The sequence below is a fragment of the Takifugu flavidus genome, chromosome 15 (genome assembly GCF_003711565.1).
Source record: "Takifugu flavidus isolate HTHZ2018 chromosome 15, ASM371156v2, whole genome shotgun sequence".
In the NCBI taxonomy this organism is placed as follows: domain Eukaryota; kingdom Metazoa; phylum Chordata; class Actinopteri; order Tetraodontiformes; family Tetraodontidae; genus Takifugu; species Takifugu flavidus.
Genome location: NC_079534.1, coordinates 1 through 23,973, shown reverse-complemented (window position 1 = coordinate 23,973; position 23,973 = coordinate 1). Strand labels below are relative to the sequence as shown.

At 43.7% G+C, this 23,973-nt stretch overlaps 1 long non-coding RNA gene and 1 pseudogene across 1 annotated transcript; one reads left to right on the top strand and one right to left on the bottom strand.

Annotated features, from left to right (window-relative positions):
• The first annotated feature begins 3,441 nt into the window (after positions 1–3,441).
• On the top strand, positions 3,442–12,101 carry LOC130538813 (uncharacterized). The gene is made up of 2 exons (XR_008953983.1): positions 3,442–3,624; positions 10,893–12,101. It is a non-coding gene; the product is annotated as an uncharacterized LOC130538813 (long non-coding RNA).
• A 4,031-nt stretch (positions 12,102–16,132) lies between these two features.
• LOC130538811 (NACHT, LRR and PYD domains-containing protein 12-like) lies at positions 16,133–22,920 on the bottom strand (annotated as a pseudogene).
• Between the last annotated feature and the right edge of the window lie 1,053 nt (positions 22,921–23,973).

The window sequence follows — 23,973 nt, the reverse complement described above, 5'->3', positions numbered from 1 at the left end:
TTCAGAGTGGCCGCCCATCCAAAAGCACATTTGTCCTCTCCAAACCCTGCGGACGCTCTCCTCGCACAGCAGATGCACATCAGCGAAGGATGTGAGGCGTGAAAGCGATGGGAAATTCATTACATATTCCAACCCCCCTCCGTTTGCCATAATCACCACAATTAGCAGACATCTGCAGTGACTCCGGAGCTGTGAGTGTATTCAGGCAATCAGAGCAGCTTCAACGACAACCTCAAATGCAGCCCCCTCTGCGATGGGCCCCATCCTGAAGGGAAGCCTTCCATTAGGGACCCGGTGATTAATCGAGGTGGAGAATTCGCTCCTGGCATCCAGCGAGAGCAAAGCCCAACAGGAGGCATCTGCATGGCTGGCAGGGTGGGCCCCCGATGCTGGACGCTGTTGGCAGAGCGCGAAGAGAGGTTCTCATTTAGACGAGAGGACGGTTTCCAGATAACAGCTCTGACACTGTTTAAACAAAACCTGATAATAATGGGTGAGTGTTGGCATTTGTGCCCCTTTAATCTCTCCAATGCTGGAGGTCTCAGTTTCCAAAAATATGTTTTCCTTCTTGATTTTTTGGATCAGACGACGACACCATTTTAAAATCTGTATGGCTTGAACATGCTTCCAGTGTGTGCAAGTAAATACAAAGAGAACTGACCTGTAGGTCATGCTGGGGGCCAAACTGGGGGCGGCAGGGACACTCCAGACTACAGGAAACACTCCAGACTCCTGTTTCGCCGCTACGCCCATACTTACATTCATAAAGTGACTTTAGGCAGCAGTTGCTTTGCAGGTTGCCCACAAGAGTAAACTTGTTTTCACTGTTCACAAACAATAAATATTAAAAGAGTCCAGGGGCAGATTAGGGTCACGTCAGCATCCATTTTGCTTTAATCCTCTCCTGCAGCTCTCTGTGCTCCACTTTTGTTTCCTATCCTGTTCATTCTCATCACCAGGGCCCTGAACCGTTCCTCTTATTTACCACTGGATGCTAATGGGAACGAGGACCTGAGTGTTAAAATGTCAAAAAACGTCTTCAGGAAGTGTTTCTGATCAGACCGCTCTTCGATTCGTCCACCCGTTGTGCGCGGCCCATCTGTGGAGGGTGACAGCATGCTCGACAGCTCATTACAGGAGCAGTTGGAGATGTCCCTCACCCCGGGCACAGGATGGAGCAGCCTGCAGATTTAAGCTTCAGCTTATTAAGTTGTCATGGAAATCAACGGTAGCACGGTGGACACGTTCCGTTTGCGTCGTGTCAGGCTCTGGATGGACGGCCGCAGCTTAAAGATGCCATCAAACCACATGAACTGGACTGATAATCATCATCAGTGTTAATTATAATCATTAAATGTTGAATTAGGGCTTCTGGCACAATGACCTCCAGACTGATGCAACTGTACCAGCAGTATGTTTTATAGGTTTGACTCTAAAGGGAATGTTTTAAATAATAACAGTTCAGGATCATTAATTTCAAATGAACCATTTGTAATGTATTTTTATTTGTCAATGGGGCTAAAAATACACTTCATGCTTGATTTTTTTTTCTAATTTCATGCAGCTTTATGGCTGCTGCGATGCTTGTGTAAATGGTTTGTAAATGGATTCTCTTGGAGTGAATTTACTTTCCACTTCCTGGCAGCCAAAAAGTAGGCCCTATTTCTTATTCATGGATTAGGACTGAAAGCCCCCCCATAAATGATTTATTAGCCAGCCAATTGTGACACTTTGTGGCATTATAGAGGCTTCTTTATCGCGACTTTCCGATGCTTTTAAGCGACTGAGAACCAAAATGACCGTTCAATTCAAATTAACACGCTAAATGTGGAGTAATGAGGTTTTCACACGATAGCGGTCGCGCACACAAACTCCCACACGGTTAGACTGGTGAAAGAGCTGCAATTGCAGCTAAATTAGGAAGAACGAGAGATTAGGAGCTTAAAGGAAATCAAGCCAAGGCTGTTTCTCTCATTTGGATGTTTGAAACACTGCAATAACTGTAGGTGCTACACAAGCGAGCGTCGTTCCCATCAGCTATGCAAATGAGCCGTCAAATCCTCGCCATAATCACATGATCTGCTGCTTTGTGGAGATTTTTGCTTTATCTTTTTCATGGGTTTTAACAAGAGCGGAGGCAGAGCGCCTTCCGGAAGAGAGCTGGTTTGTAGTTGACGGCCTCTTGACTGTCGTAAAAGCGTAGTCACAATGAAATGGGCGTGATCGGCCTCTCGCCGCTTCCTTCCTCTCAGTTCAAGGGTCTGGGCCTGATAAAGGCCCGTGTGCTGCGCCACAGACAGACCTCCTTTCTGCTGGTATGGAGAAATGTGTCCGATCACCATGGCTACCAGTCAGAGAGGAGCCCCCGCTGTGGTTATTGGGACCGCTCTGCCTGCTCACACACCGGCTCAGTGTGCAGGTTAACAACAGTCTGTGTTATGGATGTGACTCTGGGTGTCAATGGGGAGGCTAGAGGTCAAGGGTGATTAACTATTATGTTTACCCCACTGTAGGGGAAGTGTCGGGGATTTTTGAATTTAATGCATCATACAAAGCCCAAAACTGTGGACTTACGCAGCTTCCCATGTGAGAAGAGGAACATGAGAAAGCTTTGAGCGGTATTGATTCAGTCGAGTACTCTCTGAGCAAGTACCAGAGGATCTGAAGAGAGAATTATCCATGCACCATTTCCTCCACTGCTCCTGTGTGGAAAATTCTGCAGCTCTAGCTTTCTCATAGCCTACATACAGCACGCACGCACGCACGCACGCACGCACGCACGCACGCACGCACGCACGCACACACACACACACACACACACACACACACACACACACACACACACACACACACAAACAGATACCCACATAGTCACATGCTCATACGCTCATAGACTTTCTTGAGGTTTGATGTTGCAAAATAACGGCCGTTTGATTTATTTATAGCTGTTCCCCTCCATCAACTCATTTTATTTTGGTCACAGTTTAATCTTCAGAGAGAATGAGAATAAGTGACTAAAAAGACCAGTGCACTGGCCTGCAGCTTTAAAATATTGCTTTCTGCAACCCATCACTTCCTTTTTGTACTATGTGATATTTCCTTCATGGTGTTTTTACGGTTAGGCCTATTTACTCGTCCCAGAAGTTATTATAAGCCAATAATTGCAACACACCGACTGTGTGGAGGTTACTGGGAGTCACATACTGGTGGTAGACAAACCCAACAATGAAATCTAATTTTTTTCCGAGACACAGGGCATTGTCTGCATATGGTGCTCTGCTCCTCCTCTCCCTCCTCCTCTCCATTCCCCACCCGGTTCCTCCTGAATAATACACGACTGATCTCCTCCCTTTTTTCGACCTCTGTCCAATGACAGACGAGCGTTTTCATCAAGCTATCTCTTCCCAGCCAATCCCGAACCTCCCGGTGATCCCAGTAAACCGGATGCCCTTCCTACAGTCTCTCAAACACACGTAATCCGTGGATCGGAGGAGCGGGCGCGCAGTCTGTGGAGAGTTCTCAGTCGGAAGTGATGGGGTCGAAAACGCCGACTGGAAGAGATCACATCGGTGCACGTCGGCAGGGTGAATCCTGCTGCGTTAAAGCAGGGAGTGAGGAGGAAATGTAAGTATGTCATTGCGTAAAATGTAACCGCAAACAGTCAGAGCATTGAGTGTAACAGATTGTGCGTAAAGTGTGTAGCTGGGCGGTGGGGGCGGCTCTTTAGCGTTTTAAATGCGAAGTTCTGCTGATTTTGCGCACGGGATTGCTGTGAAAAAGGACTTAAATGCCGCGGCGTCTGGGTGGGTGCTCAGATGAAAAAAGAGGTGCCTCCAAATCCGGCGCATGTGAAACATGCCGGCAGATATGAATGCTTAAAAAAGCTCGGTTTCCATCTAATATTACATAAGGACATCCACGTGAAAGGGTGAAAATGTTATTTGGGTCTGCCAAAAGCCTTTTCTGTGAGCGCTTTAACTTTTGCAGACGCTTCGATGGTACACGATGTTCAGACACCCGCTGTCGCGTCTCAAACGCCTGGAAAGTTTTAACAAAACGTTGTAACGGCGATAGAACCCAACGGAAACCATCTCAGACCAGTGTAACTTTATTTGTGCCGGCTAGCAGACAGTCTCCTGCTCCTATGGGGCCCGAAAGTGGGCGAACCGCTGATAAATGATGGCTATTATATCCCAGCTGAACGGTGCGCACTGGCTTTGTCTGGACCATCTGTCAATGTATCGACATTACAGCAGCCTTCTTACCCCGACAAATCCCCGAGAGACACCTGAAGAGCAAGAAAAGAGACGGCTTCAATTCATGTGAACGTGCGTCCGAGTGGATGGATGCGTAATGTAGTAGCCACAAATAGCCAAGGTCCTGGAATTAACCTCCCGAAACTGAAATCTTGCCCGTCTGTGCCGTAACTGTCATGCACGGATGCTTCTTTATCTTGTGGAAACAGGAATGGAAGTAGCTTAGAGACTGGAGCGGTCTGTGCGCATCGGACTCTCCCGGAATTATCGGCCGTCTGCGTGGCGAAAGCAGCCAGACTGCCATTTTCAGGGTGGGCACCACAGGAGGATGCACACTGGCCAAATAAACACGGCTAATGGCGAGCACTTGACACTCAGATTTGGGGAAGAGTGTGGCCTAACGTGGTTTAACCCTCCCGGTGGATGAATACGGCTGAGGCAGGAGAGGCTGACGTGCTCAGTCTGCCAAGCAGTAATATGCCTTAAGGTTAATGAGGCCTTGTCCATAAATTCTCCTGCCATTTGGATTTAGTCTAGACAGCTTAGAGCAGCACTCCATTTTACAGGATATGGATTGTGTACACAACACCCTCTAATGGAAAAAAAAAGCTAAATACGTGGATTTTTATTACTGGCAGGCATCTAACCGCTGGTACTATTATTTCTATATATAATCCAGTGAGACAAGAGCATTGTAGTCTGTGCTAAGAGCTGCTGGAGAGATGAATTGGCAGTGATGGCTTCACTTCCATCCCTCTCACAGCCCAGTTATATATAATTCACTTTATCCCTTGCAAAGAGAAGGCGCGTTAAGTAAACGTCCTGGTGCATATCTCTTCTATGGCTTTAATTCATTTTGGAGCAGCTCTTTGGGGGTTGGGAATGGGGGGACCATGCTTATCTTATCTCCTGGCCAGAGCAGTGATCATCTTTCCTGCGTAACCCGCTGTCAACCGCGTCGGGTTTCGTGTGCTGTGCCCCCTCAATTGCGACGGGAGGTGGCGAACCCCAGCGCCATCGCTGCTCATCGCTGCTCATCGCCGACCCTCCTCTCTTTACACAGGGAGCCCAATCTTCCTTCTGCCATCGCCACATGACTGTTGCAACCATTACTATCATACATTTAACACACAAATGGGGCGTCCTGCCCATGCTCTGACCTTTTCTTTTAATCATTACAACACAGCAGGCTCTACGATGTCACGGCCTAAAAGGCACGTCGATTCAGAAAGGGGCACTTGGTCCTTGCATGCGTTTCGCTTTACGACTTAAAGCAGCTCTTCTCAACGTTTACATTGTGTCTACGAAGCCGAGAGTTGAGCAGGTTCACAGCGACAGGAAACCAGTGTCCATATGTGCGCCTTTCAGCTTCTGAACACGTGCGCTGTTGTGTAAACGGAAAGGTTAAGCAGCACGACCTTCCTCAGGTGCAGCAACACTACCTGTCTAGATGAACGGTCGACCTCTGGCCTTTTGTCTAGCCACAGGGCCAGGTCTGCTCGGGTCACGCCAGGTGGGTCCTGAAGAGCCTACCAGCCCACTCAGGAGCATGTGACGCTTGAACTCTTTGCACTTAAAGATCAAACGGCTACTTCTGGTTAATCAAGAAACTGTTGCGGCCAGGACGTGACTGGCTGGCCGTGTGTAACCTGTATTACAGGTTACAGATTAGACAAAAAGGCAGAAGCTGTTAAAACATCTGCTTTACATCTTTGATTGTATGATTCTACAAAATCTGGAACTAATAAAGTCCTAAATTGAGCTTGACCTTAAGGTTTTTGCTGCATCCCACGTCCAATCCCAATGCTGGAGAAAATTTCCCGATAATCCGGCAAATTTCCATTCTTTGTTCTGAGACCTTTCAGCTGCCACAATGCCGACAAATTGGTCCCCGACCTGTCGCGGGTCCGTCTCACTTCAGTCAAAAATCCCCGTTTGCGATTGTGTCGCATGAAACTCCCCGTGGAAATTTTGGAATCTTTACCATTGTTGCCGAAGGGAAAAGGGGTCTTTCATATGGAAGTGGGGAACGCCAGGAAATGACAGGCATTCTTTGTGGACGGTTTGAAAATAAACTTGTGGGTTTTCCTCTCGACAGCCGAGCCAAAGACGAGAAATAAGAAGAGGGGATTATAGTCTTAACAATTCCTCAATGGCGTTTTCACTTTCTTAACTTTCCTGCTGTAATTTGTCTGAAAGTATATTTTTCTTATGCGAGCTCCTGGAGCCGTGCCATCGGAGGTTTCAGCTAAAGAGCTTTTGTCCCGAGATTTTCTCCTTTTCTCGACACAGCATCCTGAATGGGGGCTTTCTGATTTCCCCCTGTAGTTGTCCTTATTTTGCCTTATCTTTTAACACTTGCTTTTTAAAGGCAACCCCGCTGTTGGAGCTCTGCTTTATGAGGTGTGACAGCGAGGTCTGGCTGCCCAGACGGGCTGTGTGGACAGGGACGTAAAGCTTTACATTCATGCGGCTGCAGCTGGGTTTAGAGGAGGGCTTAAAATCGCTTCACCCCTATACGGTGTCCCGTATAGAGGAACTGCCTTCTTTCTGCTGAGCTGGCGTGAAAGTGCAGAATTTGAAGGGGTGGAGTGTGTGTGTGTGTGTGTGTGTGTGTGTCTTACTTTACTTTCTAGCTTCTAATTGCATGCATGCTACTTCTTTAATGAGGAAGAAAAGAAAACTAAAAACAGCTGCTGATAATTCAAGGTTCTTAAATCCCACATGACTTCCCCCTCTCCTTCGTTCCGCAGCATCTTTTTCAAGCGTGGTTGGGTTCCAGGTGTTACAGCTCTCTGCAGCCCCCTCACCCCCCTTTTGAGATTTAATAGCAGGTTTTTATTTAACCGGCTGCTCCGTCTCGCCGTACCTCAGATTAACACTTACACCTCAACACCTCCCTCGCGCTCTTTCCTCTGTCTGGCGTCTTACTCTTGTTGCTTTTCCCACCAGGCCAGTGGGAGTTCCCAGGTATTTGAGCAGTGTAGCGTAGCCTGTAGGGTGGCTGCTCTGTCCCATGTGAGACAAAAGCAGCGCGCCTCGAGGAGAGGGATGAAAGGAAACGGGGCTGTGCAGCCACTCCTTTTTACAATGGGAAACGTCCTCAGTTAGGTTGTAGAGCAAATAACAGCGTCTCTTTTTTTCTTTTTTTTTTAACAAGTGTGTCTCTTTTTTGGTGGCAGCAAAGCCAGGCTTTGTAAGGGGATGGTGAACATAAGCATGCAAGGAAGAGTAATTCTTCATATACGTTTAGCTTTTTCTTGTTCTGACATCCACACACACCTGTTTAGTCTCGGTAGACAGATGGGGCTTCCTTTGTTAAAGATGGGTAGAAAGGAGGTTAAAAATAAAGGTACGAGCAAATAAAGAAGGTTGTCATATTGACAGTGATGATTAAATAATAGTGTTAAGGCCATAATTTAAAACACAAGAGAGGAGTTATTGGAGGGCTGGAGGAATTATTTTATTAAATCGGTTTTCAGTACAAAACTCGTTTTGATTTACATGTATTTAAATGAGTTTCTGCAGGCAGTATTTTTTTTAAAGCTCGTGGAAGCGCTCAGTTTAAGTTTTAATTCTAATTGTTGATATAAATAATTTATCTGACATCTTCGAGAATAATCCCCTGCAATTCTGCAATGGCATAAAATTAATATTTTCTGTTCTAGACGAGGCAAATGTGGGGATTTGAATGTTCGCGGGCGCTCCAAGCCAGTAGTGCTCAGTGGTGTTACTATCTGGGGGAGGGAGCCGAAGCTGCTGGAGACTTTTATGGCTGCAGCTCCACAGACAACCTGTTCTCAGGCACTCCTCTTCTGACACATTTTTATGACATCATAAACCCCCCCGACCATTTCCTCTAACCAGACCTAGGTGGGTATAAAGGACATACCTGGGTAGTAACTGCTTGTCTGGCCGATGCATCTGCCAACTTCCTCCATCAGTACGTCGCCCTGCTTGAAGTCATTCGCTTCTCTTTGATCAATCAACACAGTGGAGCATTTCATCAGTGAAAGTTAAACAGGGCTCACCTATAAGGCATCCTGTCAGGGCTCACCAAATTGACCCGCCACCACCGTTTGGTCCATGCATACGCTCTTCCAGACCTGGATGGAGAGTAAACCAGCGAAGGATTAGCTGAAAGAGAATGCCGGGGGACATTCGGCAATCGTCTGATGCTCAGCTGGGGCTCCTCGGGGAGGCTTCAACAATACATGCACCGGCACGACAACATTCCTTTGGGTTAAAAAGGTCAGGGGTCAGGCAGCAACCCCACCCTGCCAATCAGTCCCAAGGCACTAACTCTGTGCTCTTGTTTTTGTTTTTTGTCTGCATACTTGAACTGTCGGTACCTTGCTCTGTAATCGACTAGTCCGGGGCTCTTTTCTTCTTTCATAAAAGGGCTCATGTTTGCCGAGGTCCCCTTTTCGGCGTGAGGCGTGCCTCTTTGATCTTTTTGTTCTATTTCTAACCTTTGCTTTGTGTTTTGAACAGTTTCCCCCTTTTAAAACAACAAAAGAATTCGCTGCCTTTGTCACATAAATATCTCAGACAGATGTTTGGCAAGCCCAGATCTAAAAAAAAAGCATCACAAAGCTTCAAAAAAAGGCTAAATATTAAACCCAAACAGTCAAATATTAGACAGTGTTTCTTTTCCTGCGAGGCAGATCTTTCCTGTCTTTTTTGGCAAATACCGCCACAGACGAAAGGCTGCCATTAAAGTGGAGCTTATGCATGTGTAGGCAAAGAGTGGCGTGCGAGGCTCCTACAGGCGGACTACACGTCTGTTAGTCATTAGCACAACGTACAGTATACACTGGAGTGGCCATACAGCTACATTAAAGCCTCGCCCACGGTCATATCAGACCACCCCAGAGACGCACCACTGGCACTTCCTCCTCCCGCCTCCATGGCTCTGCCTTGGGGAAGGCGTGCTTGGGGATTTCCGGCGGATGCACTGGAGATTAATCATCCGCCGATAGGAACTTTTGCAGCGAAGAAGAAAAATCTGATGTGCCGGATGTTCAGATAAACACAAATGTTTCTGCTCAAAATGACCCTCTTCTTCGCGCTCATGACTTCTTTTCTTTGTCTTCCCTATTCTTAGGTTTTACACTGCCGTTAGAAACGTAGGCCCATCTGGCTGAGGCTGGGAATCTGCTCCAAAGATGGGGATGTTATCAGTGACAAATATGGTCCTTTGTAAATTTGCCTATAGCTGATGCCAGGCCTCACCTGCAATTCCACAACTGTTCCCGCTAATATAGCATCCATCAAAGTTTGCTTGAGGAAAAAAGGGGGAAATATCAAGACACATGATGTAAACATATGATGTAAACCAACCCCCCAGCAGTGCAGGCTTTAAAGGCGTGTGTGCGTGCGTGCGCGTGCGATTTGATCTTTGATTTGTAGCCCCAGTGTAATGTTAAGACTCTGTGGCCTTGCAGTTTGCCCCCTCCCCATTTAAGCTGGGTTAGCTATGATCCTCCCCACCCGACTCCCAATCCCTCCACCCTTCGTGATCCCCCTGTCCCTCTGTGGCACACACACACACACACTCTCTCAACACAAAAGAAATATTCAGCTGTGGAAAGGGGGGGGTCCCTCAGAGGGCGCGACATTGAACTGGGGGGGGATTAAGAAGAAATGGCTGGCTGACACAGGGGTTGCCATGGCAAAACCCCCTTTTCTCCTCTCCCTCAACCCTCTGCCTATTTTTCATTTTAGGTCTCATTGTGGTTGTGTGTGTGTGCGCACGCGCATGTGTGTATGACTGATAGAGTTGGGTAGATATATCATGGCTTATGAATTTAGCCTCTTATCTGAGCTGTTCTGCTTCACCCTGAGAGAAGAGAAAGACGTCTGGTTCACACGCTGCATTTCAGATGCCAAAAAGAGCAAAAACCCATTAAAAAGAAAATGATTTTAGCAGTTTATTGTGATCACTGGTAGTTACAAAATGGCTGCACCTATTATTAACTTCTCTGTATCATTTTCAATTATCAGACAAAACTAATTTGCGTAGTTTTTTCAGATTTAATGAGAAAAGAAAGCGCTGAAAAGCTGCACAGGCAATAACTCAGATATGCTCACCAGGCCAAAACCAAATGATCTCTTTTATGACCTTCTGAATTATCGCCGTAGTAATGTGATGCGTTACTCACCCAGCTGTAGAGGGTTATCACGCGAGAGTGACGTCGGCCTATACGCGCAGGCTCGCCTGCTCGATGTCATCATCATCATCGTAAGCCGATGAAATGGGCTGATGGGTGCCCATAGATCAGCATTTACCGCCCTGACGTCAGCCCCCAGTCGTGCAGCAGAGCAGTGACCCTGTCTGCATTTGTCCCCCAGCTCATGACAAAGGGAGCTCTCAGCCTGCGGTTCGGGGGGGGTGACAACGGCGAAACATAGCGGCATTGTTCGTGCGGATAATGTCCCTCTGAAGAAGCTCAAAAATCGAACGCGGGTTTTGTATGTTCTGATGTAAAACTTTCCAAGAAACGGGAAGGGGCGCACACACGAAGGCCTGTGCAGAAGATTTCTGATTAGAAGAGAAGGAGACTTTATGGAACTGTTACTGACAGAAAGACTTGGTCACATGGCAACTAACAGCCTTCCCTTCGTCTGTTTTAGATGCTGTTTCGAGCCGAAGATGAAAGGCCGGGAGTTCCTCAGAATAATGAGGTGGTGGTAATGCAATAAAGCACATCCTGTCGGTTTATGTCACGCTGGGTACGCTCACGTGGTACACCGCCGGAGGGACAGGAGACTCATCCTGATCTCTGCCATCTGAGCAACCCCCCCCCCAACCAGAGTGTCCTAAACCCCTCCCGTCCGGCGTGCCTCGGCAAACATTCAACGCTGTCGGTGAGTTTTTGGTATGGATCCTATAAAAACCATCGACCGTTGACTGTGCCCCGCGGCTCGCCCTCACGACGAGGACAGGGGGGAGATACGGACCTGGAAGACGCGTACCCAAATCGACTCTCGGTTTCCGCTGCTGGCAGAGACCAAAGGTCACAGTCAACATTCATTGCTGTCGCTGGGTTGGACTGTGTAGAAAAGCTCACTGAACAATGAGTGCAACTGTGGCCCAGATCTGCCCGACTCGTGTCTCCTCCAATCAGCAGACCGGATGCGAAACACTCCGACTCCCTAATTTATGTACTTCTTGTTTTTCACCACTCTTCTTCTATTTTCTCCACTCTTCCTCCTTGGCTCGGAGTCTTCAGGGGTAGGGGAGGAAGACAGACACACAAATAGACTCCTGCCTGCCTGCTTGTCCTCATCCTCCTCCCTTCTCCTCTAATTGGCGGTTATGCGTGCAGAAAGGAGGTGGGGAAGGAAGCAGAGTGAATGTGTAATCATTTGGTGCCTCTTCTCCTTTAGATGTTTCATCCCTCTTTTTTTTTTTTTTTTTGTTTGTCTAATTATATACCGAGGCTGGTAACTGAGGCTGTGCTGGAGAGGCTGAACGTGTGACAAAACAGTGGGAGGAAGAGGAAACTTATAAAGAAAAGAGCATTCAGCACTGAAATTATAACCTTGTTCCCTTTTTTCATCTAAGGAATTATGAGTGCAAAGAGGATTTTGTGTACATGCCATGACCAAAGATGCGTCAGCTGATATCGGAGTTATTGTAATCTAGGTTTTCATATCGTGACCGGCTCAGTTGGTCCGTTGCTCATTCCTCACCACACCTGACAACTGCCCCTGGAATACATTGAACATGGATCAGTCAATCCAGTACTGTCAGGAACCAGTTTAAGTTGATGAGGCACTAATTTGTGTATCTCTGCTGCTGAGTCTTATTTTAAAGTCAATAAAATCAAGACAGATGTGTCTGGTGTGATTATTTTTGATTTTCACACACATGTACTGATTGCTTCCAATGTTTTTTAGTAGCCAAGGCTTCTCCCCGGGACTGTGTATAATTTAGAGCGAAGCACTCTGCATGCGGAGCTGATGGGAGAGCGTCTGCAAAATGTCATTTGTATGGTGGCTTTGAGGGCTCAACACACAGCTACCCGGGATAAGGTGCGCGAATAAAAACATGATAGTAAAATGAGCATATGCAATGCTGAGTTTAATCTATTTTGATTTTTAATAAATTTAATAAATGTGTCTGTAAGCAATTAATCAGAATTGTACAAATAGTCTGTGAGACAGTCAAAGTCAGGTGAATTACACTCCACAATATCAGCTGCAACACACAAGAGTCCAAAGAGATGAACGCAGCCTGAACAATGATAACGTTTGACGTGAAAAACACACCCACCGATGTGCAAATCCGGATTAAATGAGGGGGTTTTAAAGGAGTAGGCTGTGGTTTACACCAGGCATGTCAAACTGCCGATTTCCTTTGAACTGAAATAAACCATAATGATGCCACAACAAATTGTGACAAACAACATTTTTTGGGGGGAACTTTCATGGAATAAATATTAGTAATGAATAATTAAGATAATTATCTAGAGAAAGTATAAGGTGGGTGGTAGGACTCAGTCTGTAGGGGACTGGGTTCAAGCTCTGGTTGCAGACCAAAGTTGGAAGGTGTTGCTGGCACTGCCAAGGTACCCTTGAGCAAAGTACCCAGCCCCCAAATGGTCAGATTGGGCCCTGCAATGAGCTGGCGGCTTCCTGGGACATACCTTGCCTTCGCGAAATTAAAAATAAATAGATAAAAAAAAGGCCAGTGTTTTTCAAGCATTTAATAAAAACACAAACGTTTGGTTACTATTGTTTCTTGTGTTATCGCTCACTTGAAAAGGTCTGGTTTTCTGCTAAATTTTAACCAAAAAAGGGTGATGCAGATAAAACTTGTGGTGAGCCCAGATGCAAGATTATTAGGGCCGTGTGTTTGTCATGGCTGGTTAACACCACTGCGGACCTGTGAGCGCTTTATTCATCCCTACAAAGTTTTCTCCAGCTTTGCTGGACTGCCTCTGCAGGTCTTAATGCTTCAGTTACTGAAGTGCTGCTCATTATACTGATGCTATACAGTATGATAAGCAGCATGGCATTCTCTTGAGTAAAGTTAGCTGTAGCTCAGATGCTTTTAAATACAAATTAAAAAAAACACTTCATAATAACTATCATAGACTACATGTTGTGGTAAGACTACAACAAAAAAATTGTCAGGTCCCCCTACAAAAAAACCCCATCTAAATCTCTAGGGGCATGAGCATTTCCCATTTTTGTATTCTTAAATTTTTTCTATATTATTTTCTAATACTTCAATTGTTCACACAGGATTTTAAGAAGGTATAACCACAGTACAAGTATTTTACATCATTATTGTATTTTAAGTCGAAAATTTCAAGATGCACATACAACCTTTATTCTTAAACGCATAACTCTGGCACTGCCTCACTGTTTGATGACACCTTGCCCTTCATTGTCCCATTCAACTGTTATGCCCAAGATTGGCCACTAGATGTAGCGAGCGTCACGTGTATCAAATGAAAAGCTTTGGTTTAAAAAACCTTGATATCGCTTTCATTTGGAGAATAGGCGGTTTTCTTTGATTGCTTTATAAACTTAAACCCAAACTGCCATCAGAATTAATCGCATTTTATTCATGCTACATCCTAGAGTATTTCCAATCAAATGACATATTTATGGTACTGATGGAGAAACCGAATCTTTTTGGACCACTGATTCATTCTAAAGCGATAGTTTTGAAATCGTTCAGCGTTTTGAACCATTTGTTACACTTATCTATGATGACATCTGCTGGCCCATCATTGACATAGCAGTAGAACGCAATAATGATGTGTCCTTGTCACCAGGGCCCAGTATTTCAGAAATAATCCTACAGGATTAATCCAGGTGGATTGGATTTTTCTCTGATCTGATCCCAAATCGGGTTTTTCAAAGCAGAATTTATCCTGACGATTTGAATCTGGATTTGTAAATCCAATCCTTCCCAAAATCCGGATTTTTGCCACATTTGGGTATTTCAGAACTTTGGTCAAAAATCCGGATCATTTTGATCTGGATTTGGAGTTTTGAAATACTGGGCCCAGATGTTTTAACTGCAGGTGAAACAAGGTGACTGGCATCCCCCACTCCTCTATGTGGCCTGTAAACATACTGCATGCAATCAATAGTGTGTTCAGTGTTTTCTTCAATTTCAGACCTTGCCTTCCTTTTTAAAGTTCTTCATTAAAACTGAGGCAAGAACAACAGATCTAAAGTCTTTAAAATCTGTTAAGATTTGTTAAGAATGTGAAGGAATATTTGACTACGTATTTTTTTTGTGTGGGAATTGAGTAAACGGCCACAGATATTGTCCAGGCTGTGACTTGTAGTCCTGTTAGCATCCCAGCATGCAATGTTAAAATGCTGATTGTCTTTTAATATGGGATGGCGTTCCAGTTAGAAGCATTGGCCAACTCGGCGTCAGACCTAAAAACTTCCAAAGGAAATATAGTGGCTATTTGTTGGTTCTGAACTCCTCCAAACTCACTTTTGACTTATATTTCTGTTTTGTTTTTCTAATTTAAATGTTCAACTCCACATGAAAGTCTGGGGGTATTCCCAGTTTAAAAGCACATCTTTTCCTCTGTGTACAGGCCCTTACCGACTTATTCACCCATGGTTTATTGTTCGGAGTAGATTCTGACATGTTTAAGAGGGATCATCATGTCTCTGCAAAATATGAACAAATGTCAGCTCATCCAGATCATCATCACCAGATTCTTTGAACCTGCCCCAGTCCATGCAGTCATAACACTCCTGTTGGCATGAAACAGATTCCTCAATCCAGTCTGTAACCTCCTTTTGTCCGTACATTCTCCCTCTTTAAGACAATTTGATATGTTGGCAGCAGATAAACACAAATTGTGGTCGGCTGATCCCAGTGGAGTTGAGTTTTGAGTGAATAGAAACAACTGTTAAAAAGATTTAGAGGCAGGTAATAGCTTCGTAGCAAAAGGGACAAAAGCTCTTCCTGTATATTTACATATTTTTACATTTATTATCCCACGAAGACTCTCAGAAAAAGAAGAAATGTAAGAGAAACGCGCCTGCCTGCCTTCCTTCCTTCCTGCATTTGGTTCCATTTTGGATGAGCATTCCTTTAAAAACATTTCCCACACAACGTAAAACAAATCGTGAGAAAAGAGCATCCCAAACCTTTTCCGCCGGTCGCTGCGTGCGCATAACCAGGAGCAAGAGAGAATGATTTGAATAATAAACACAATATCACACTCCGTTTTCTTACTTTGGGTTTAAAGGTCCAGCTCCATCGCTGACGTTTACAGGCGTTTCCATGGAGATGTCGGACTGGTCAGATTTGCACAGCTGGAAGTTTAATCCTCAATAATCCACAACTTTCTCTGTATCTCAACTTTTTAAAAACAGTCTCCCCCCCTCTAAAATGTTTCTTTCCAATCACCCTGTTTCACTCTGCTCGTTGCGTCATCACCAGCTATGTGCATTTCTTTCAGTGTAAAAACGTCTGGGGTGATTTCAAGGTTCAAACAGTTGTGTTCCTCGGGACAACCAGCAAACAACAATAAATTAATTTAAATAAACTAAACTTGGAATTGTGCAACAAAAATAAAACTATACATTACTCGTAAATATTAAATCGGTCAATTTCATAAACTGCTAGAGATCCTCCCAACAGAATAAAGAGCTCTCACTCCCATAACTTGATGTGAGCAGTAATGATCGCAAATAAAAGTTTTCTCTTAGCCGTGTGCGAGAGCAAAAGTACTACATTTTGTTTCCTCATGTGCGATGCGCCCCTACACATATTGCACCCTGAGCACTTGCCCACAGCACCCAAAAAACTGCCACTGCTTAAGAACATGCCCTGGATGGCCTTTTGGTGAATGACCGACTGGCTCCTTCAGGATAATCAATGCACTGAATATAGTTTTTTCAAGAAAAGAATTATCATGTTGATGAATTTACATAACAAATATGACATATATAATCTACAAAACAAATATGTTTTGTAGATTAACTGTTGTGTAATATTGCATTTACACTGAACAAGTCTGGACTGAGTCTAAACACCAGTTGGCTTCAGAGTCTCCAGTCTATAGTTTGGACTTTTCACAAGATCAGACAGAAGCTTCACTCCTGAATCCTGCAGCTTGTTGTAGCTCAGGTCCAGTTCCTTCAGATGGGAGGGGTTGGACTTCAGAGCTGAGGCCAGAGAACCACAGCTGATCCCTGTTAAACTGCAGCTCCACAAACTAAATAAGAAATGAAACATGTTAATATGAATCAGATGTGTTCAATGTTTGCTTTAAAGTTAGATATAAATGTGTGTGAAATCATTGTGAATTGTTAATTTAATAGATATTTGAAAGGAAAAATAACAATTTCTATAAAATGTCAAATAAATGACCTGATTCTATCTTGACTCAGACAAAAACAATTAAATTTTTTTTAAAAAATGAATAAAGTCAGATTGCACAAATACATAAACTGACCTGAGAGTCACCAGTTTACAGTTTGGACTCTCCAGTCCAGAACAGAGCAGCTTCACTCCTGAATCCTGCAGCTTGTTGTAGCTCAGGTCCAGTTCTCTCAGATGGGAGGGGTTGGACTTCAGAGCTGAGGCCAGAGAACCACAGCTGATCCCTGATAAACTGCAGCCCCACAATCTAAATAAAAAAGAAATTAAACTTGCTAATATTAATCAGATGTGTTCAGTGTTTTCTGTTGCATACAAACGTGAAAATATACAAAATTAACTGAATATATTTTGAAAATAATTTGTTAAAAATTGCAACAAATCGATTCTTTTGTGCCTAGAGGGAAAAACAATGAAACCTTTTTTAGATTCAAATAAATCAAAATCAAACTGTACAAGTACGTGAACTGACCTGAGAGTCTCCAGTTTACAGTTTGGACTCTCAGTCCAGAACAGAGCAGCTTCACTCCTGAATCCTGCAGTTGGTTAAATTTCAGGTCCAGTTCTCTCAGATGGGAGGGGTTGGACTTTAGAGCTGAGGCCAGAGAACCACAGCTGGTCTCTGATAAACTGCAGTCCCGTAATCTAAATAAAGAATAGAGGAAACATGTTCATATTAATCTGATGTGTTCACTGTTTTCTGTTACATATGTGTTAAAACGTTTGTGGAAAGTCTCATTTATCCAGGTCATGGTCATTCCGTAAGAATTTATCTATAAGAAAATATGAAAACGTCAAAAATTAACTGAAGATTTTTTGAAATATATTTGTTAATAATGACAACAAATGACCTGATTCTATGTGTGCTCAAACAAAAACGATTAAACTTTTTTAAAAAAATTAATAAAGTCAGATTCCACAAATCCATGAACTAACCTGAGAGTCTCCAGTTTACAGTTTGGACTCTCCAGTCCAGAACAGAGCAGCTTCACTCCTGAATCCTGCAGCTGGTTGTTCAGACCCAGGTCCAGTTCTCTCAGATGGGAGAAGTTGGACTTCAGAGCTGAGGCCAGAGAATCACAGCTGTTCTCTGATAAACTGCAGTCACACAATCTAAATAAAGAAGAAAGGAAAAATGTTCATATTAATCAAAATGTGTTCAGTGTTTGCTTTAAAGTTAAATAGAAATGTGTTTGAAATCCTCATTAGCTGTTAAAGAAATGTTTCAAAAGCAAAAACAAACAATTTCTTTAAAATGTCAAATACCGTAAATTACCTGATTCCATCTTGACGCTGACAAACACAATGAAACCTGTTTTAAATTAATCAAAGAGTGACTGCACAAATACATGAACTGACGTGAGCGTCTTCAGTTTACAGTTTGGACTCTCCAGTCCAGAACAGAGCAGCTTCACTCCTGAATCCTGCAGCTGGTTGTCGCTCAGGTCCAGTTCTCTCAGATGGGAGGGGTTGGACTTCAGAGCTGAGGCCAGAGAACCACAGCTGATCTCTGTTAAACTGCAGCTGTTCAATCTAAATAAAGAAGAGATGAAACATGTTCATATTAATCAGATGTATCCAGTGTTTGCTTTAATGTCACATATAAATGTCATGGTCCTGGTTATCCTCTGTGTTTGGGTTTTTGTTGTACTGTTTCCACTCGTCGTAGATGTTGATCCATTTTTCTGGACCGTGCTGGCTGCTTATATATCTGCAGCTAATCAGCCTGCTTTGAAGGCATTTTCAGCAGCCAACACCAGCACTTGTAGATTGTTTTGACCTGGCCAGTGGTAACTAGTGTTCCAGGGGCCTTCCAGCACCACCTTTATTCTGCTTTGTGCACAATTCACCATTGCACGGACAAGCAGCGCACACCTTCCTTCATGTGTATAAATGTTATAAATGAACACATTTTCACCACAAGCTGCCTCACCTGTCTGCATTCTCAGTCCCGCCTTACATTTTCGGAACAAATCATAACACAACTGTTACTTTAATAAATGATAAGTAAATGTAAAATAGGCAACAATTTCTAAAAATGACTGATCGGACTATCTTTACTCAGGTGAACACAATGAAGACTGTTTTAATTTCATATAAATCAAAATCAAACTCTACAAGTACGTGAACTGACCTGAGAGTCTCCAGTTTACAGTTTGGACTCTCCAGTCCAGAACAGAGCAGCTTCACTCCTGAATCCTGGAGCTGGTTGCGACTCAGGTTCAGTTCTCTCAGATGGGAGGGGTTGGACTTCAGAGCTGAGGCCAGAGAATCACAGCTGATCTCTGATAAATTGCAGTTGCAAAATCTAAATAAAGAATAGAGGAAACATGTTGAGATTATTCAGATGTGTTCAGTGTTTGCTTTAAAGTTACATATAAAGTTACATATAAATGTGTGTGAAATCCTCCTGAGGTCAGAGAATCACAGCTGAATGTGGTTATAAAGAAAATGATTATGGACATTTTGGGACACTTAAATATAAACCAATAAATATATTTTAAATGAAACAAGTCAAATCTGTTTTTCAGAAGGTCTAAAAAGTAACTTGAACTAACTACCGGTACAGAAAGCTTTTAAACAAAATTCCAACCAGTATGTCAACAACATGACCTTTCACCTTCATACATGGAGTTAAGAACTGGACGCTCCTAAAAAGGTGACAGAACATCCTCAGAGCACTTGCAAGGAACCCTTGAGCAATAAAGTACTGAACCCACACATGCTCACACAGGGCCCTGCAATGAGCTGGTGACTCATCCAGGGGTGGAACCTGCCGTCACCCGTATGTGCACCCTCCCCGTGACCCCGAAAGGGATAAAGTGGTCAAGAAAAAGAAACTAGACACTACTAAAGAGCAACAATTGTCAGTAACAGTGAGCGTTTACCTGAGGAAATCACTAAATTATGCCGTGAGTTTGGACTTATTCTGAAATGATCACCCATGTTTGTTGGGTGTCTGCACATTCATGGACAGTAATTCTGGTCCACGAGATGGTTTCTGTCTAATCTGCCGGATCTTTCAAAGTTTTCTAATGAATTGTAGTGAATTGTCCCATATTTGGACACTAAAAGATGCATCGTTTATTGAATAAACGAGGAAGAGATATTTGAAAATTCATGTTGGATGATTTTTCATTTCAATCAGCTTCTCATTCACCAATGAGACATTGTTATGTTGCTGTGTCACTGTTGCTATGACAATGTGGATCTCTTGACCAATAGAAATGGATTTTATTCATTATGGGAGCTGAGTCGATTATATATGAAAATATATCTATAAATAGTATTAACATCATGAGGCTAAGATTTTGTATGTTCCCCATCTTTTCACCTCTAAACTAAAGAGACATCATATCTAATCTCCACCTTCTTGTGTTTATAATCTTAAAATTATTCATTTCAAGCAGATCATAATTGGATTAATAAATTGGAGTGGTCCACAAACACCGATGCTGTCTACAAGAAGGCCATGAGCAGACTCTATTTCCTCAGGAGACTCAGGTCCCTCAGTGTTTGCAGCAGGATGCTCCACATGTTCTATCAGTCTGTCATGGCTAGCTCCATCTTCTTTGCTGCAGTGTGCTGGGGTGCAGGCATTAAAGCTAAGGATGCCAACAGACTCAACAAACTCATTAAAAAGGCAGGGTCTGTTGTTGGCTGTACAGTAATTTTGCAAACTTGGACGAGGTGGTGAGGGACAGGATGGTGTTAAAAGTGCAGACAATCATGGACAATCCCTCCCACCCCCTCCATAACACAGTGGAGAAACTGAGAAGCAGCTTCAGCAACAGAGTCCTGCAGCCTCGCTGCTCTAAGGAACGGTACAGGAAGTCATTCCTGCCGCCCGCCATCAAACCGTATACTGTAATTCATCCCTCTCTGTCAGAGCTGAGCTTTCTTGAATGGACTTATGCATCAGCTCAGGTCCAAACCATTCAATCACAATAATTGTTTAATGTTTATGTTGTTTATTTCTATATTATTCTATATTTATGTAAATATGCTCATAATTTATTCTATCCATGTTCTAATCTTATTTGTGTTTTATTTATTCTATTTCTATACTTTGTAAATACAGTTATATTCCTCCATGTGTAGGCTGCTACTACAATTCAATTTCCCTACAGGGATGAATAAAGTAAATCTTGAATCTTGAATCAAAGATATAATCATTATTTCTCATCACATCTGGACTTACTCAGCTTTCCTGCAGTTCCTCACAGCTGGAATCAGTCTACGTCGTCCCTCCTCTGATGTGTTGTACTCCTTCAGGTTCAGCTCATCCAGAACCTCCTCTGACATCTGCAGCAGGTAGGCCAGAGCTGAACAATGGATCTCTGACAGTTCCTGCTCTGAGTTCTTCTCTGACTTGAGGAACTCTTGGATCTCCTGATGTACTGAATGATCCTTCATCTCCATCAGACAGTGGAAGATGTTGATGCTTCTGTCTGGAGAGATTTGCTCACTGCTCATCTCCTTCAGGTTGTTGATGACCTTCTGGATGGTTTCTGGATTGTTGTCTGTCTGATTCAACAGTCCTCCCAAGATTCTCTGATTGGACTCCAGAGAGAGACCATGAAGGAAGCGAACAAACAGGTCCAGGTGGCCATTTGGGCTTTCAAGAGATTTCATCATGACTCTGCTCAGAAAGTCGTCTACAGGAATGATTGGATCATATAATTTAAAAAATCTTAACAACCACAATAGATTTGTTTCAGAGTACTTGAGGAAAGAATGAATAACTGCTGTGTTCTTGCTGGTGTAACAGTGGAACATGTAGACTGCAGCCAGAAACTCCTGAATGCTCAGATGAACAAAGCAGTAGACTGATTTCTGGATCTCTGTACAAACTCCTGAGTACACCGACACCTCTGAGACGTCCAGACCGCACTGCTCCAGGTCATTTTGGTAGAACAGGATGTTTCCATCCTCCAGATGTTCAAACGCCAGCCGCCCCAACTTCAGAAGGACTTCTTTGTCAGACTCAGTCAGTTCCTCTGGTCCTTTGTGTCCTCCATACTTCTGTTTCTTCCTCTTGGTCTGAACCAGCAGGAAGTGTGAGTACAGGTCAGTCAGGGTTTGGGGCAGCTCTCCTCTCTGGTCTCTGGTCATCATGTCCTCCAGAACTGTAGCAGTGATCCAGCAGAACACTGGGATCAGACACATGATGTGGAGGCTCCTGGAGGCCTTGATGTGTGAGATGATTCTCTTGGACAGATCTTCATCTCTGAACCTCCTCCTGAAGTACTCCTCCTTCTGGGTGTCAGTGAAGCCGCGTATTTCTGTGATTCTGTCAACGTACGATGGAGGAATCTGATTGGCTGCTGCAGGACGGGAGGTTATCCAAATGAGAGCTGAGGGAAGAAGGTTCCCCTGGATGAGGTTGACCAGGAGCACGCTGGCTGATGACACCTGTGTGACATCAGAGATGACCTGTTCTTTGTTGAAATCCAGAGAAAGTCTGCTTTCATCCAGGCCATCAAAGATGAGCAGAAGTTTACAGGCAGCCAGATCCTCTGCTCTGATCTTCTGTAATGTTGGATGGAAAACATGAAGCAGTGAGAGAAGACTGTGCTGCTCATCTTTGATCAAATTCAGCTCCCTGAATGAGAGCAGAACCAGCAGACTGATGTCTTGGTTCTCCAAACCTTCTGCCCAGTCCAGAGTGAACTTTTGCACTGAGAAGGTTTTTCCAACGCCAGCGACACCGTTTGTCAGAACCACTCTGATGTGTTTCTGTTGCTCACATAAGATGTTGAAGATTTGGTGCCACCTGATTGGAGTGTCCTGGATGTTCTTCTTGGAGGTTATCTCAAGCTGTCTCACTTCATGTTGTGTGTTCACCTCCTCACTTTGTCCCTCAGTGATGTAGAGCTCAGTGTAGATCTTGTTCAGCAGGGTTCCACTTCCTGCTTCATTAGTTCCTTCAGTCACATGTTCACTTCTTCTCTTCAGACTGATCTTATGTCCTTCTAAAACCTCTTGCAGCTCATTTACTAAAATCAGAGAAAGAAATAGATTTTCATCATTTATAGTCATCAACATCACTAACAATTCATCACATCACGTTATTTTTACAGTGAACAACTTTACTTTGTCCAGTCTTCATTTGAGCTTTTGTCTTCAGTCCAGATCTGGTTGTGGATCTGTTTTCAGATTCTGCACAAGAGGACTCCCCTGGTGGAGTGGACTGGTCCCAGGATAAGAAGCTGGACTCCTTGCTGTCACTGTCAGAACATTTCTTTATTACTCCATGAAAAAATAAATCAACACTTCAATATTATTTTAACTGTTCTGTCTAAATTCATGTTTTCATCTTCATCTAAAACAGGGGTGGGGAACTCCCGGCCTCCGGGCCGTATACGGCCTACGAGACCATTTCTACCGGCCCGCAACGCAATACGATTTTTATATTTTATATGTGCACTTATACAATGGGACCGTTCGCAGCGGTAGCGTATTTTTGCCTTTCGTATCCTGAAATTTCTTTCGTAACAAGAGGGAATATTTCCCCTTTTCTTTGATAAAACAGACGGTTATGTTATCTCCGAGTCAAGGTCAGGGTCAGTGAACACAGCATGTGATGTACGTAATGGGCTGGACTGATTGACACGGACGAAAAAGGCTTAGCGAAACACGCTAAACTCGACGAGTTGAAAGGACAGATGCGTTTGGATAAAATTAACACTCTTCGTCGGCGTTTGGAGGCTCAACAAGCAGCTTTCACACGACCATGCATCGACAGAGAGAATATTACGCGTGCAAGTTTTGTGGTGAGTGAATTAATAGCCACGAAGCTGAAAAGTCACACCGAAGGAGAGTTCGTGAAGGAGTGCCTCGTAGCCGCCGCTGAGGCGCTCGCGCCGGACAAAGTAAAATTGTTTCAAAGCGTGAATTTTTTTTCGTGAATAACTATTGAACTAAGACATATATTGTTATGATTCCAGTGACTAACGGTATGTTTTTATGGTCAATGAATCTAAATATGTAGTCAAAGTATATGTGGGACTAATATTTATGGTGGAAATCACAATATGCCAGGAATTGTTGCGCTTGGCGGAGGTCTGCGCTCTCCGAGTGCTTTCTAGTTGTTATTATTATTGTCTTTATCTTTCTTTCTTTTAATTTATTTTCTTGATTATCTTGTTGTATTGCAGTTTTTGTGAGTAGAGGCCTCGAACAGGCCCTTACGGGTCTCTTGCCTCAACTCTGCACCTCTTTTTTTATTGTTTTATATGATCATGAAAACATATTTTACTTGTTTGTCATTTTATTCTATTTTTTTGGTGATTTTATATGCATGTGTGTGTAAATAAATAATTCAAACTCAAATGC